Source organism: Pimephales promelas, chromosome 18 (genome assembly GCF_988280905.1).
Source record: "Pimephales promelas chromosome 18, fPimPro1.hap1.1, whole genome shotgun sequence".
Lineage (NCBI taxonomy): Eukaryota > Metazoa > Chordata > Actinopteri > Cypriniformes > Leuciscidae > Pimephales > Pimephales promelas.
Window position 1 is genome coordinate 12971086 of NC_142786.1, and position 13976 is coordinate 12985061.

At 37.8% G+C, this 13976-nt stretch overlaps 1 long non-coding RNA gene across 50 annotated transcripts in view; it reads left to right on the forward strand.

The window, feature by feature from the left end:
* The window catches only part of LOC148970936 (uncharacterized), a 98137-nt gene that overhangs the window by 52999 nt on the left and 31162 nt on the right, over positions 1-13976 (forward strand). The gene's annotated exons all lie outside the window — the stretch shown is intronic.

Consider the following 13976-nt stretch of genomic DNA (forward strand, 5'->3'; position numbering starts at 1 on the left):
GGTCCGCAACAGGCGGCTCGAAATTGGCCCGCCAGCAATAATATCTGGCCCACGCCGCAGCCTGAAAAGTTCTTAAAGACATTCAAAAGAGTATGTGGATCGCTAGACACACCTCTAAAATAACCTTCATGAAATGTCGAAATGTCTCTATGGTATGCACGCTGCGCGTCGAGTCCGCTTTGAAAAATTCTAAGCACAAAGGAAATACATATTGATGGACCGTGTATTAAACAGCATCTATCTATACAATAGTTTATTGAGCCTTTTCTTTAAACATTTTTAAATTTCAGTTACTGTGCGCGTGAAGAGCAATAGTGCTGACTCTAGTGTTGTGATCTAACCGACAGCGTCCGACACCTGGTAGAAAGTAACACGATTAAGTTACAGCAATAAAGTCCAACAAGATAATGTTGTTTTATGCGAAAACATAGACCTTTATCTACAGATAAAGTATAATAGTATTAACATTGAATCATCTTGAAGATAGTTTCATAATTTACTGTAACCGAACGCTGTTTGAGTGCTGAATGGAGAATGACTGACAGCCGCGAGAGGGAAAAGTTTACGTGATCTTGAATTTAATGACTTAAATATTAATTTATCTCTCACATAATGGCTTCAGAATACTTATAATAGAGTGCACGAAAACGTTATGGTACTTTAGAATGTTTTTGTGTCTTCTGTGGGGCTTAACAATAACATAAATAGTATACGCACAGTATCGGATTTGGATTCTCCTCGTCTGATCGATACCCGATCCCGCAAAAATGGCTGGATCGAAGCCAATACCGTTCCTGAGTATCGGATCGGGACATCCCTATTTTTTTAGAAACCAAATTATGGCGAGAAACGTGAAACAAGAAGTGTGTTATAACTTCTTTATACATTATTTGATCTTGATAAAACTTCAGCAGTGTATTCATTGTAATCTTGACCCACCAACAGTTCAAGAGGTTCAGAATATTATTTTATCACTTAAAAATGCAGCCCATGGTCATGATGGTATTAAAAGTGTTCTTATTAAAGAGACAATTGACTACATTATCAAACCTCTTACTCATATTCTTTCTCTGTCTCTGAGAACTGGAATTGTTCCTCAAAATTTGAAGGTTGCTAGGGTTATACCAATTTTTAAGACCGGTGACTCGAAGGATTTTAGTAATTACAGGCCAATATCAATTCTCCCGTGTATATCGAAAATCTTAGAAAGACTTGTCTATTCGAGATTATTTAATCACTTGGATGCTAATAATATTTTATATAAACATCAATATGGTTTTCGGAAGCGACGACTGAGCATGCCCTTATTCAACTTGTAAACTATATTTCTTCAGCTCTTGATAATAAAAAATATGCTCTTGGAGTCTTCCTGGACTTGAGTAAAGCATTTGATACGGTTAGTCACAATATCTTGATTGCTAAACTTAGTAGATATGGAGTGAAGGATGTTGCCTTGAGATGGTTTAGAAGCTACTTAGCTAATAGAGAGCAATATGTTAATCTGGAAGACTATGATTCTATGAAGTCACAAATTAAGATTGGGGTCCCTCAAGGATCAATTCTAGGGCCTCTTTTATTTTTAATTTACATTAATGATATGCCTATGACTTGTACTAAACTCCTCCCAGTTCTATTCGCTGATGATACAAATCTTGTAGCTTCGCACCATGACTTCAATATTCTAATAAAAATGGTTAACGAGGAACTATCATATATTGTGGAATGGATTCAATCGAACAAACTTACTCTCAATATAAAAAAATGCAACTTTATGATTTTTTGTAATACTCACAAACATTACCCTATTGAATTATCTAAGATCTACATTAATAATACTTAAATCGAATTGGTTCAGCATACCAGGTTTTTAGGAGTCATTATTGATAGTGGTCTTAATTGGTCTAATTATATTAATTTTGTTTCTAAGAGGTCAGCTAAAATGTTGGGTATATTGAGGAGGGTTTGTCCTTTGGTTCATTCCTCAGCATTTTTAACCTTATATTATAGTTTTTTGTTTCCATTTATTAATTATTGTAACATTGTTTGGGCAGCTACATATCCTACCCACCTTAATAAATTATTAGTTATACAGAAAAGTATCTTAGATTTAATATTTCTTTTAGAGGTCCTAAGCTTTGGAGTGAGTTAAGTCCATCGTTGCAATCAATGTTCTTATATTCAGCTTTTACAAAGCATTTGAAGAGTTTACTATCGCTAGCTTGATGCCTTTTTATGTTGTAGTTTTTTATTTATTTTATTATTATTATATATTTTTTTTCCTCTCTTTTCTTTTCTGAGCACATTTGTTTGTATTGAATTGCTTTCTATCATTTGTTGTTTATTTTTATTTTTCATCTTTTGTTTTGGGTTTTGTTTTTTGTTGTTCTTCTTCTTTTTTTCTTCTGTGATGCTTAGTCTGCATATCTCGTGAGTTAATAGGAATAGGAGTGGAACTCTGTACAAGCCTAGTCTGGCTTCGTTCCCTCCTAGCATTGTTCTGTACTTGTACTAAACGTGCTAAACAAATAAACCTATAAACCTAGGGGGCCGATCACATGGATGTGACTATTGTGAGTCAAAGTTATAGCGCCACCAACTAGCAGCAGGAAGTGTCACTTTCAAAATGCTTTGAAATCACCCTCTTATTTTTACCCGATTTGCTTCAAACTTCATCCGTATAATGAAAGTTTCAGAAACGGGCGTGGTGAGGGCTCAGTAGCGCCACCTTTTGACAAAAGTGTGGTTGTTAGTTTTAACTAGAGTTACAAAAATTGGTATGTATATTGTACTCCTCGAGCTGGACAACTTTCTAATTTACACTTATTAGCTAGGACCCACAGAAAGTCAGATATTTTTGTTTGAATATGGTCATGCTCACTCTGAGCCTACATGTCTCTGTAGCCCCTTTCACACAGCGAGTTGATCCCAGGAAATTGCCGGGAAATTGCCAGAACGCCTTCTGTGTGAACGCAAACACACGCGCTGTGTGAACAAAAGCCAGGACCAATGCCGTAAAGGGTGTGTCATAGTGATGACGCTCATGCCATTGCGCGACTCTGTTGCTCTTAGAAGAAAGTTTGTGTTCGTCATCAACAAAGAAAGGACGAACAAATACCTGCAAACTGGAGCGAAGCAGAGACCAGGAGCTCCTCACTATCCGTAGGGGTGTCCATGGTTAACCGGTTAAGATATTAACTGTTTAAAATTGCATCGACAATACATATTTGCACAAAACTTTTGCGGGTTTTTTTTTTCTGATTGTCGATAAAAAAATATTGTGAAATGACAGCGTTTCTATTAACGGTGTTATGCGACTAAAACATTTTTTTTTCCTTTCACAACAAGCCATTCCAAAAATAATGGCAACGGAAGTTGCTATATCACAGCCACCGCACTAGACATTATTATTATTATTTATGGAAGGAGACGTGGTGTGTCATCCAAGCATTAATGGCAGGGAAAGTCACATAGTTTTTGTGTGTTTCTCCCTCATTTCTGCTCCGCGGTCTTGATTGTGGCATTTCTTTGATGTTTTGTCTAGTAGGCTATTACTTGTATCTTTTATGAATTTTAAAAAAGAACTCTGCCTCGTATATGTCCAAACAGTCAGTGTACTTTTGTGTTCATTCGTTCATAGATGATTTATAAGATATAATAAATGTGTCTGATAATAAAATAATATAAAATAACGAGGCATTAATTGTTTATTAATAAACTATTGTTTTCTAAATCAGTTTCTGCTAAAAACAAATCTCCATCCCCGGATGCACCTTTAGAGAGAAATACATAATTAGCTAGGCTACATAATTACATAGTCAGAAGATATTGGCTTTTGATTTGAATTTTTTCGTTTTAAATTGGACATTTAAAGCTTTAGTCTACTCACACTAAAGCTTTAAATGTCAAATTTAAAACAAACAAATTCGAATGCGGTGGCTGTTTCAGTTCTCGCGCTTCAGTTCACGGAGATCATGAAGCGCGCCTGTTTGTTAAAGCACAACGTTTTCTTGTTATTGTGAGTTTACGCAAATAAATGTATTTGCGAATAATGTATTATTATTTTCTGTAGGACCAGAAATGAAAGAGTATTTCAAGTTCTTTCCACTGAAAGAACTGCAATGAAACTGCAAGTGTTCACATGGGCTTCTCGCAGCCTCCACACTAAGCACACACACTGGATATGCGTCAAAATATTGTGTTTATTTGTGCTTTGTTGCTTTTTTGGATAAAAGCGTCTTTTATATTTTTCTATATTTATTACTTATGTGACAGAGGATGTTTTATTGCGAGTGTACACAAACATAGGTAAACAGTTTGCAGTCTGAATGTTGTCCTTTATTAACAAAATAACGGATTATGTTTCCTGTTTCCACTGTTCACACACACACACACACACACACACACACACTCCGGCTTGAGAGAGGTGCGCGCGTCAAAGTGTGTGTGTGAGAGAGAGAGAGAGAGAAAGAGAGAGGGGGGGCACGATTGAACTGAGTGTGTGTGTGTGTGTGTTAAAGTTCCCTCTGAGCGTGTGCACTTCTGAAGCCACTGGCGCGCAGAAAATAAGAAAATGCCACGCGGAGGACCAACGCGAAATGTGTGGAAATCCATTTGATTGTAGTTTAAGTGAGAAATAATTTCAGTGCTCTGGTTAACCACTGTAGAGTGAAAACTGGTGAATGCAGTTTACAGCTTTCATAGAAAGAGAATGATGTGAGAACGTGTGATTGGCAGTGAGTCCTGTGTGCGGACAAAATAGCTCAATACGAGAGGCAACGAGAAACAATAATACGTGAAATAAAATCACAACATAATGTTTAAAGAAGAGCGGTTTAATTAAAGTGGTGGAAATAATGGTTGATGGACACAGAACAGTAAAAATTACCGGAGGTCAAAAAAAACCGGAGTGTATGAAACTGTGCTGTATGTTTTTGTGTGGGGGGGAGTTTTATGTATGATTACTATTAAAGAGTTCGCAATTCACGTTTCTTGAACATATTTAGCTATTAGATCTATTTAAATGCTTCAGTTTGTTTTCATATTATAATAATATAATATGTGCACAAATTGAAGCATTTAAACTGATATTTTATATCACTTCAAATACTTCAGATCGTTTTTTTATATTATATTAGGCCTCTTTTGTATTACATTATGAGCCTAAATAAAGAATCTAACAAAGCTATTGTTTAGGTTGAATTAGGCCTATATTTTATTATATTTTAAGGCTAAATAAAGAAAGTCACAAGGGTATTGTTTAGGGCTCATTGCCATTAAAAAGTTTGAAACCCCTTGCTAAAGAAAATATTGGAAATTCATAAACAAACAATCATTTAACTTTGGTTTAATGCTTCCTGTACACAATTCATTGACTGTACAAAAACTTTATGGTTTTCCCAAACCATCTCAGTGTAAGCGCTTACTTTTCTTTCTTACTATATTCTTTTATTGTAAACAATTGAAATGTCCTGCAAAAGATTTAAATAATGTAAATAATTTTTCATAGTGTTTATTGGTAAAGACTGTACAGTTAACAGCACTGGAAAAAAATATCAGATAACCTAAAATAGGGGTGGGCGATATGGAAAAAATATCATATCACGATTTTTTTTAGGAAAATCACGATCACGATTTTTTATCACGATTCTTTTTTTAAGTTGGTTTTAATATTTTGCAAGTGGCTGTTCATTACAGCCAAACTAATGTCCCTATGTTAAAAACAAAGCCTTAGGTAACACAAGAAAAAAGAAAGCCACACATTTAGGCCAGTGGCGAAGATAAAAATCTTTGTCATTATTTTCTTTGTTATTAAAAAAATAAGACAAGATAAACATTACACAAATTAATATTCATATTAAATAAATAGTGCTTTATTTTTTCAGATGCTGTAGGTGTATTTAGCAGTAGCATTGAAGTAATTAAATGAACAAATATGAAATTAAAACACTACATAGACTTCACTGAATAAATTGATTCTTATTAAAGATATATTAAAGTTCTCAGTCAGTGAGTGATTTTCTCCTTGTGTTTTTTTGTTTTATTAACACTAAAGGGATAGTTCCCTCAAAAATGAAAATTGCCTTAATTTACTCTCTCAAGATGTTTTAAACCCGAATAAGTTTCTTTCTTCTGTTGAAAATAAAAGTTATTTTGAATAATGTGGGTAACCGAACAGTTGCTGGTCTCCTTATAGTTTTTTTTTTTATAGGTTCTCTCCTGGAAGTAAATGGGGACCAGCAACTGTTTGGTTACCCACATTAAAAAAAAAATTGTCTTTTGTGTTCAGCACAAGAAAGAAATTAATACAGGTTTGGAACAACATTAGAGTGAGTAAATAATGACGGATTTTTTTTTTTTTTTTTTTTTTTGTGAACTGTCCCTTTAAGGACAAGCGGCAGTAGGCTACTATTTATTCCTGTTGCTTTTAGACCAGCACGCGACACGTTTAATATAGAAGCATATTACACCAGATATTCTCTCAAATGTTTGCTTTCACTTTAGACATAGGCTGTTTATGTAAACATTGTGTGTATTTAACAGTATTAGCTTAAGAAGACTCGAGAGATAACTTAGTCCAGTATTCAGGCGCTGTTTGACAGACTTCTAGTGCATGTGAGCGTCGGGGGTTATGCGGTCAGGAAAGCACACGTTAGAACTGCGCATCAGCGCGTGAATTAAATGTTTAACCGGCAAGGCTTATGCAAATAATTAACTTTTGTGAATTGCAGTGTCCCGTACCTATTCCTTAACGTGTGATCATGTGTAGGCTACGTCGCGTTGTACAGTTGAGAGACGGAGGCGCCAGAACTGAACTGATAGAATGCACTGTAACACGATACTACGATATTTCTTCAAAAACAGATCGTGGAGACATTTTAATCGTCCACGATTAAAAATCGTCATATCGCACACCCCTAACCTAAAATGTGCTTCATTTAGTGACTTCTTAACTAACTGCTTGTTTTCACATATATAATTTAATACCAATAAGTTACATCAAAGGTCAAATAAAATATAAATGGCATATTCAAGTTAAAAGTTAAAACTGAATGTTGAAACCATTGTGTTTCTACGTGCTGTACAGGTATTTTTGATCAGGTGGCAAAAAATGTGAGCCAAATATAAAAAATCTCAGCAAGTAAAAAATTAAAGGGAAATGAACTGTGTTCACAATCAGGTCCTGTCCCAAATGGCTCACTTCATGTGTATTTTCAGTCTTGTGTACTTATATCATGTGTCCGTTAAATCCATGACGTCTGTAGGGCGTCTCATTTTTCATTTTAGGTTTCAGAAGGTTACTCACGCATACTTTGTGGTTTATATATGCCCTCGATGCGCGCTTTTGCACCCACATTGTCGAAAAGAACTGTGGTGTCGAGGTTGCATCAGTCAAAGCAGGGTTACGTTTTGCATGTCGTGCACAATAACCCTCAAGGCACCATGGTGGCAGTGCCACTGGCTTTTATATACAGTAGAGATCAAAATTAGAGAACATACAATTTCCTAAATTTCAAGGTCACTGCTTAGTCCTAGTTAGAGTTAACCTAAAAGGAGCAGAAGGGACCTTAGTTTTAGCATATTTCATAAATTAAATATATTTAACTACAATATATAAAACTTAAACGAGTAAATTAAAAAAATATCTCTGGTCAAAATTAGAAAACTCTTTCAGATACCTCCAAGTTATTGGTGTTTAATGTGGCTCCTGGTGCTAATTTCCTTAATTATCTGCTACACCCTATTTAACTGGCAGCAAACTTTCCAATTTTAACTGACTTTGCAAGATGGCAAGCCGATCTAAATGAATCCCTACGACACCAGGTTGTACAGATGAAGGCCAAAGGGATGACCCTTTCAGCTATTGCAACTAGGGATGGGTACCGAAACCCGGTATTAAACGGGCCCCGGTGCTGAATTTTGAAAGACCGCTGTATCGATAAGCTCGGACGTTATCGGTTCTGCTGTCGGTACTGGAGAAATTATTTATCATTCCTATAAAGACGTTATCTTGAACATGTTTATATCGCCAGCCTTTTCTATATATAAACTATATTTTAATTAAACCATTTGTCAGTGATGCAAATTTGAAATTCGCAGTTCAGCAGAGAGAGAGGAGAGAGAGAGAGCGATCTCTCACGCAAAGCCACAGCACGCGCAACATGACAGCCCTGCTTAATAAGCATTAATCTATCTATGATAAACTATACAGTGCTATTTTATATTTGATTACAAAATTAGGTTTCTTTTCAGACAGAAACAATTACCTGAAAAGATATGTTAGTACACCTTCCTGAAATTAAAGCACTTTTGTATATAATTTGTATCTTTGATTGATTTTATTCTTGTGTTTGTACTTGTTTTTTTTTCTTATGTGTCCTTTTTGTATATAAAACAAAAAAGCCTGCACATTGCTGCATAACAAAAATATATTTTTCTTCGTTTTGCTTTTTCTATTTTACATTTCAAAATATAGAGTTTAATTATGTTCTTAATTCTTAAAAAAAAAAAAACACCAAAAAGAACCGATAAGAATACCGTTAAAGTACCGGATCGATAAGCGGTATCGGTAAGAGTAGTAATACCGATAAAACCTTAATGATACCCATCCCTAATTGCAACAGAAATTGGTCATTCCAAATCTGTGATTTCTTGAATATTGAAGCTATACAAAGATACTCATTCATTCAAGTCCCCCAAAAAGGCTGGTCGTCCACGTAAGACAAGTGCACGAGAGGATAGGACGATGCGGAGACTTTCAATCGGGAATCGGTTCAACATTGCAGCTGGAATTGCTCGCCATTTCTGGATCTGTCTCAACATACAGTGTCTCGTTGTTTAAGAGAATTTGGACTGAAAGCTCACTCTGCAGTGACCAAGCCTCTCATCAGCAGAAAGAATCAAAAGACTAGACTAAACTTTGCTGAGGAGCATGTCATGTGGACCGAGGAGAACTGGTCAGAAAATCACTTTAGCGATGAAAGTAAGTTTAATTTATTTGGGTCCGATGGGAAACATTATGTTCGGCGTCAAATTGGGGAAAGAGATTGAACCCAAAGTGCGTAAAGAATTCAGTCAGGGGTGGAGGAGGAAGTGTCATGGTTTGGGGGATGTTTTCTGCCGCAGGATTTGGGCCTATTATACAGCTACATGGCAGGGTGAATGCAAATGTTTATCAGAACCTCCTTCGGCAACATGCGGTTCCTTTCCTGCAAGCATCTCCCAATCAGCCTGCAATTTTCATGCAAGACAATGCCCCGTGTCACACTGCAAAACGGGTAAAGCAGTTCCTTGAAGCTCAGAAAATTGAAATAATGAAATGGCCAGCCCAGAGTCCTGATCTAAACCCGATTGAAAATCTTTGGAAAATCCTTGGTGATAAAGTTATGGCTAAGAAACCCACTACAGTTACTGAACTGTGGAAAAAACTGGAAGAAGAGTGGACCAAGATCACACCAGAGCTGTGTGAGAATCTAGTGATGTCTTGTGGCCGCAGATGTGCTCAGGTTAGTGTTGTCACGGTACCAAAATTTCAGTATTCGGTACCAATACCAGTTAAAATTCACGGTTCTCGGTACCAATTTCGGTACCAAAGCTTAGTTTAAATTTACATATATTTAAGTGTTTATCACGGTTACAAGTATGGAAACTGTACATTTGTATTATAAACACTTTAGAAAAAGATTAGATAAAATGACCTAAAATAAACAATAGTATACACTAACACATTTTTAAAGTTGTTTGAAAAGTTTTAATCCATTATTTATTTAATGCACAATGAATTAAGTGAACAAACATGAACAATCAGGTGTTTGTAATAAATAACATTTTCAAACATTAATTAATGTTGTAAAAATATATTGTTCACTCAATGTGTTGATAACTAAGTAATGTTGATGAATGGTATCTTTGTAGCATTACCATACAACATGTTTTATTTGACTTGACTGTCCTTTTATTTAATCTAAAACTGCATTCATATTTGATTTTAAAAAGGCTTTTTAAACCTGCTGAGTTATAAAGGCAAGAATACACCTAGAACTGGCACTAACATTAAATGACAATAATACCAGTAGTACTCTGGTGTCGGGTGGATACTACTGTGGTCATGTACTCGTAAAACTACCCCGAAAGCACTTTAGAGGCCGTTCACATGTCGCGCGTGGTTTTTAATTATATTTTTGCGCGTGCTTATTCTTTCCAAAGCGCTTGCTCTCACGCGGCGTCTGTCGTTGCTATGCAACGCCAACGAGTTTTTATTATGAGCGCGCTTGAATCGCGCCTATATTTGAAATTGCGAATTTGCATGTAATCGGCCTCCTATGGCAACGTGACATTAGCCTAATCCAAAATATTTCCATATGTGGCTCGTTCCTCCTTTCGTTTCAACAAGTGGATTCAGAGAGAGAGAGCCATATCAGCGTTATGAAGAGGACGCAACTGTGCACGTTTCAGACATCGCGTCTAGAACAGAACTGGATTAACCTGGTACTCGGTACCTAGAAAAGCTGGTACCGTAACATTTTTTTTTTTTTTTTTTTAGTACCGACTTGGTACCGAAGTACCGAGTTTTTTGACAACACTAGCTCAGGTCATTCAAAGCAAGGGCCTCTACACTTCCTATTAGATTTTGACTGCTGTAAGCCTCAAATTTGAGTTGTAATGCTTTCTTTTGTGCTGCAATGGTTATGGTTCTCTAATTTTGATCGCTGTGTTTTCCAGAAGTACCTTGGTTGTTTTGTGGAAAAAAGCAATTAGAACAAGGGTATACCCATAGTGAATATTCCTTCAAATTTCAAGCAATGAAGTAACAACATTTCTGAAATTAATCAAGTGTTTTTTAATTGTTCTCTAATTTTGATCTCTACTGTATATACACTCACCGGCCACTTTATTAGGTACACCTGTCCAACTGCTCGTTAACACTTAATTTCTAAGCAGCCAATCACATGGCGGCAACTCAGTGCATTTAGGCATGTAGACATGGTCAAGACAATCTCCTGCAGTTCAAACCGAGCATCAGTATGGGGAAGAAAGGTGATTTGAGTGACTTTGAACGTGGCATGATTGTTGGTGCCAGAAGGGCTGGTCTGAGTATTTCAGAAACTGCTAATCTACTGGGATTTTCACGCACAACCATCTCTAGGGTTTACAGAGAATGGTCAGAAAAAGAAAAAGCATCCAGTGAGCGGCAGTTCTGTGGGCGGAAATGCCTTGTTGATGCCAGAGGTCAGAGGAGAATGGCCAGACTGGTTCGAGCTGATAGAAGGGCAATAGTGACTCAAATAACCACCCGTTACAACCAAGGTGGGCAGAAGAGCATCTCTGAACGCACAGTACGTCAAACTTTGAGGCAGATGGGCTACAGCAGCAGAAGACCACACCGGGTGCCACTCCTTTCAGCTAAGAACAGGAAACTGAGGCTACGATTTGCACAAGCTCATCGAAATTGGACAATAGAAGATTGGAAAAACGTTGCCTGGTCTGATGAGTCTCGATTTCTGCTGCGACATTTGGATGGTAGGGTCAGAATTTGGCGTCTACAACATGAAAGCATGGATCCATCCTGCCTTGTATCAACGGTTCAGGCTGGTGGTGGTGGTGTCATGGTGTGGGGAATATTTTCTTGGCACTCTTTGGGCCCCTTGGTACCAATATAGCATCGTTGCAACGCCACAGCCTACCTGAGTATTGTTGCTGACCATGTCCATCCCTTTATGTCCACAATGTACCCAACTTCTGATGGCTACTTTCAGCAGGATAATGCGCCATGTCATAAAGCTGGAATCATCTCAGACTGGTTTCTTGAACATGACAATGAGTTCGCTGTACTCAAATGGCCTCCACAGTCACCAGATCTCAATCCAATAGAGCATCTTTGGGATGTGGTGGAACGGGAGATTCGCATCATGGATGTGCAGCCGACAAATCTGCGGCAACTGTGTGATGCCATCATGTCAATATGGACCAAACTCCCTGAGGAATGCTTCCAGCACCTTGTTGAATCTATGCCACGAAGAATTGAGGCAGTTCTGAAGGCAAAAGGGGGTCTAATCCGTTACTAGCATGGGGTACCTAATAAAGTGGCCGGTGAGTGTGTATATATATATATATATATATATATATAGCTGTGAGCAGCGATGAGGGCCAAAGCCGGTGGAACCACAACCCTGGTGCCTTTAGGTAACTAAAGGCACCGCGATTGCGGTGGCACCGGCTTGGGCCCGCAATCGCTGCTCGCAGCTATATTTATTATTATTATTTATACGACTATTCGGGCACTTTTGGGGCCCTTAACATGCTCAAAAACTCTTGAAACTTTGCACATGGGTCAGAACCCGCGGCCATCAGGGCCGGGCTGAAGCTGGTACCCGGGCGTGGCTGGGGGGCTCGACAGCGCCCCCTGGAATGGGGTCTGAACACTTGGTCCATAACTCAAACACGCTTGTATATAATGATATGAAACTCGGTACACATGTCGATCTCATCGTTTCATATATACTTCGTACTTTTACTTTTTACCCCAGCCCAACAGGAAGTCGGCTATTTAGGGTTGTTCGTAAAACACTTGCAATGGAATTTGAAATACTCATCCTAGAGCTCTGATCCAAATTCGACGGAACTCGGTCAGCATGAAGTCAAGACATTGAGGATGAAAGTTTGCTAGGGGATTTTTGATATCTCGATTGGTTTGGCCATGGCGAGGAAACGAAATAATGGCGAGAAACGTGAAAAAGGAAGTGTGTCATAACTTCAGCATACATCAACCGATCTTGATGAAACTTCAGCAGTGTATTCGCTGTAAGAGGACGATCACATGGATGTGACTATTGTGAGTCAAAGTTATAGTGCCACCAACTGGCAGCAGGAAATGTGTCACTTTCAAAATGCTTTGAAATCACCCTTTTATTTTTACCCGATTTGCTTCAAACTTCATCTGTATAATGTAAATACACGGCAGATGAAGACCTGTGAATGGATTCTTGATATCTTTGAAACTGTTGCTGTGGCAACGCATTAAACTTTACCATTCTTTTAGGATGCTTTTGAGACTCTTAGCATGCTTGAAATTGCATGAAACTCAACAGACGCATCACATTTATTAGCCAGTAGACATGTGTAAAGTTTCAGAAACTGGCGTGGTGAGGGCTCAGTAGCGCCACCTTTTGACAAAAGTGGAGTTGTTCGTTTTATCTACAGTTACAAAAATCTGTATGTATATTACACTCCTCAAGACGGACAACTTTCTAATTTATACTCATTAGCTTGGACCCACAGAAAGTCAGATATTTTTGTTTGAATGTAGAGAAAATCTCAGAATTTTACCAGTGTCTCTCTGTGTAAGTGAGAGGAGGGGCGCCTGTCAGGTTAATTTTAACCCTTTATTTGCTGCGTGCGACTTCTCTGGCATTTTCGGGGGACTTAACATCCTCTAAAACTCTTGAAACTTTGCTCACAGGTCAGAACCCATGGCCATCAGGGCCGGTCTGAAGCTGGTAACCGGGCGTGGCAGGGCGGCTCGACAGCGCCCCCTGGACTGGGATTCGAACATTTGTCCATAAATCAAACACACTTGCATGAATTAATATGAAACTAGGTACAATTATAGATCACATCAGGCCAAACAACTTTCGTGCTCTAAGTTTTATGACAGTTCAAATGGAAGTTGGGAATTATGGGTTGTTTGAATAATTGTCCTAGGAGAAATACATCAAATTACAATGCATGTGTTTACCAATCACAACCAAACTCGATGTGCATGAAGTCAAGACATTGAGGATGCTCAATTCCGGACGGATTTTTGATATCTCGAACGGTCTGGCCGTGGCGAGGAAATGAATTTTATGACTATAAAAGGACACATAAAGTGTGTTATAACTTTGCTCATTTTACCTACAGTTACAAAACTTGCCACGTATATTGTTCTCGTCAAGCCGGTCAACTTTCCAATTTAAAGTCATTCACTCTGAGCAACAGAA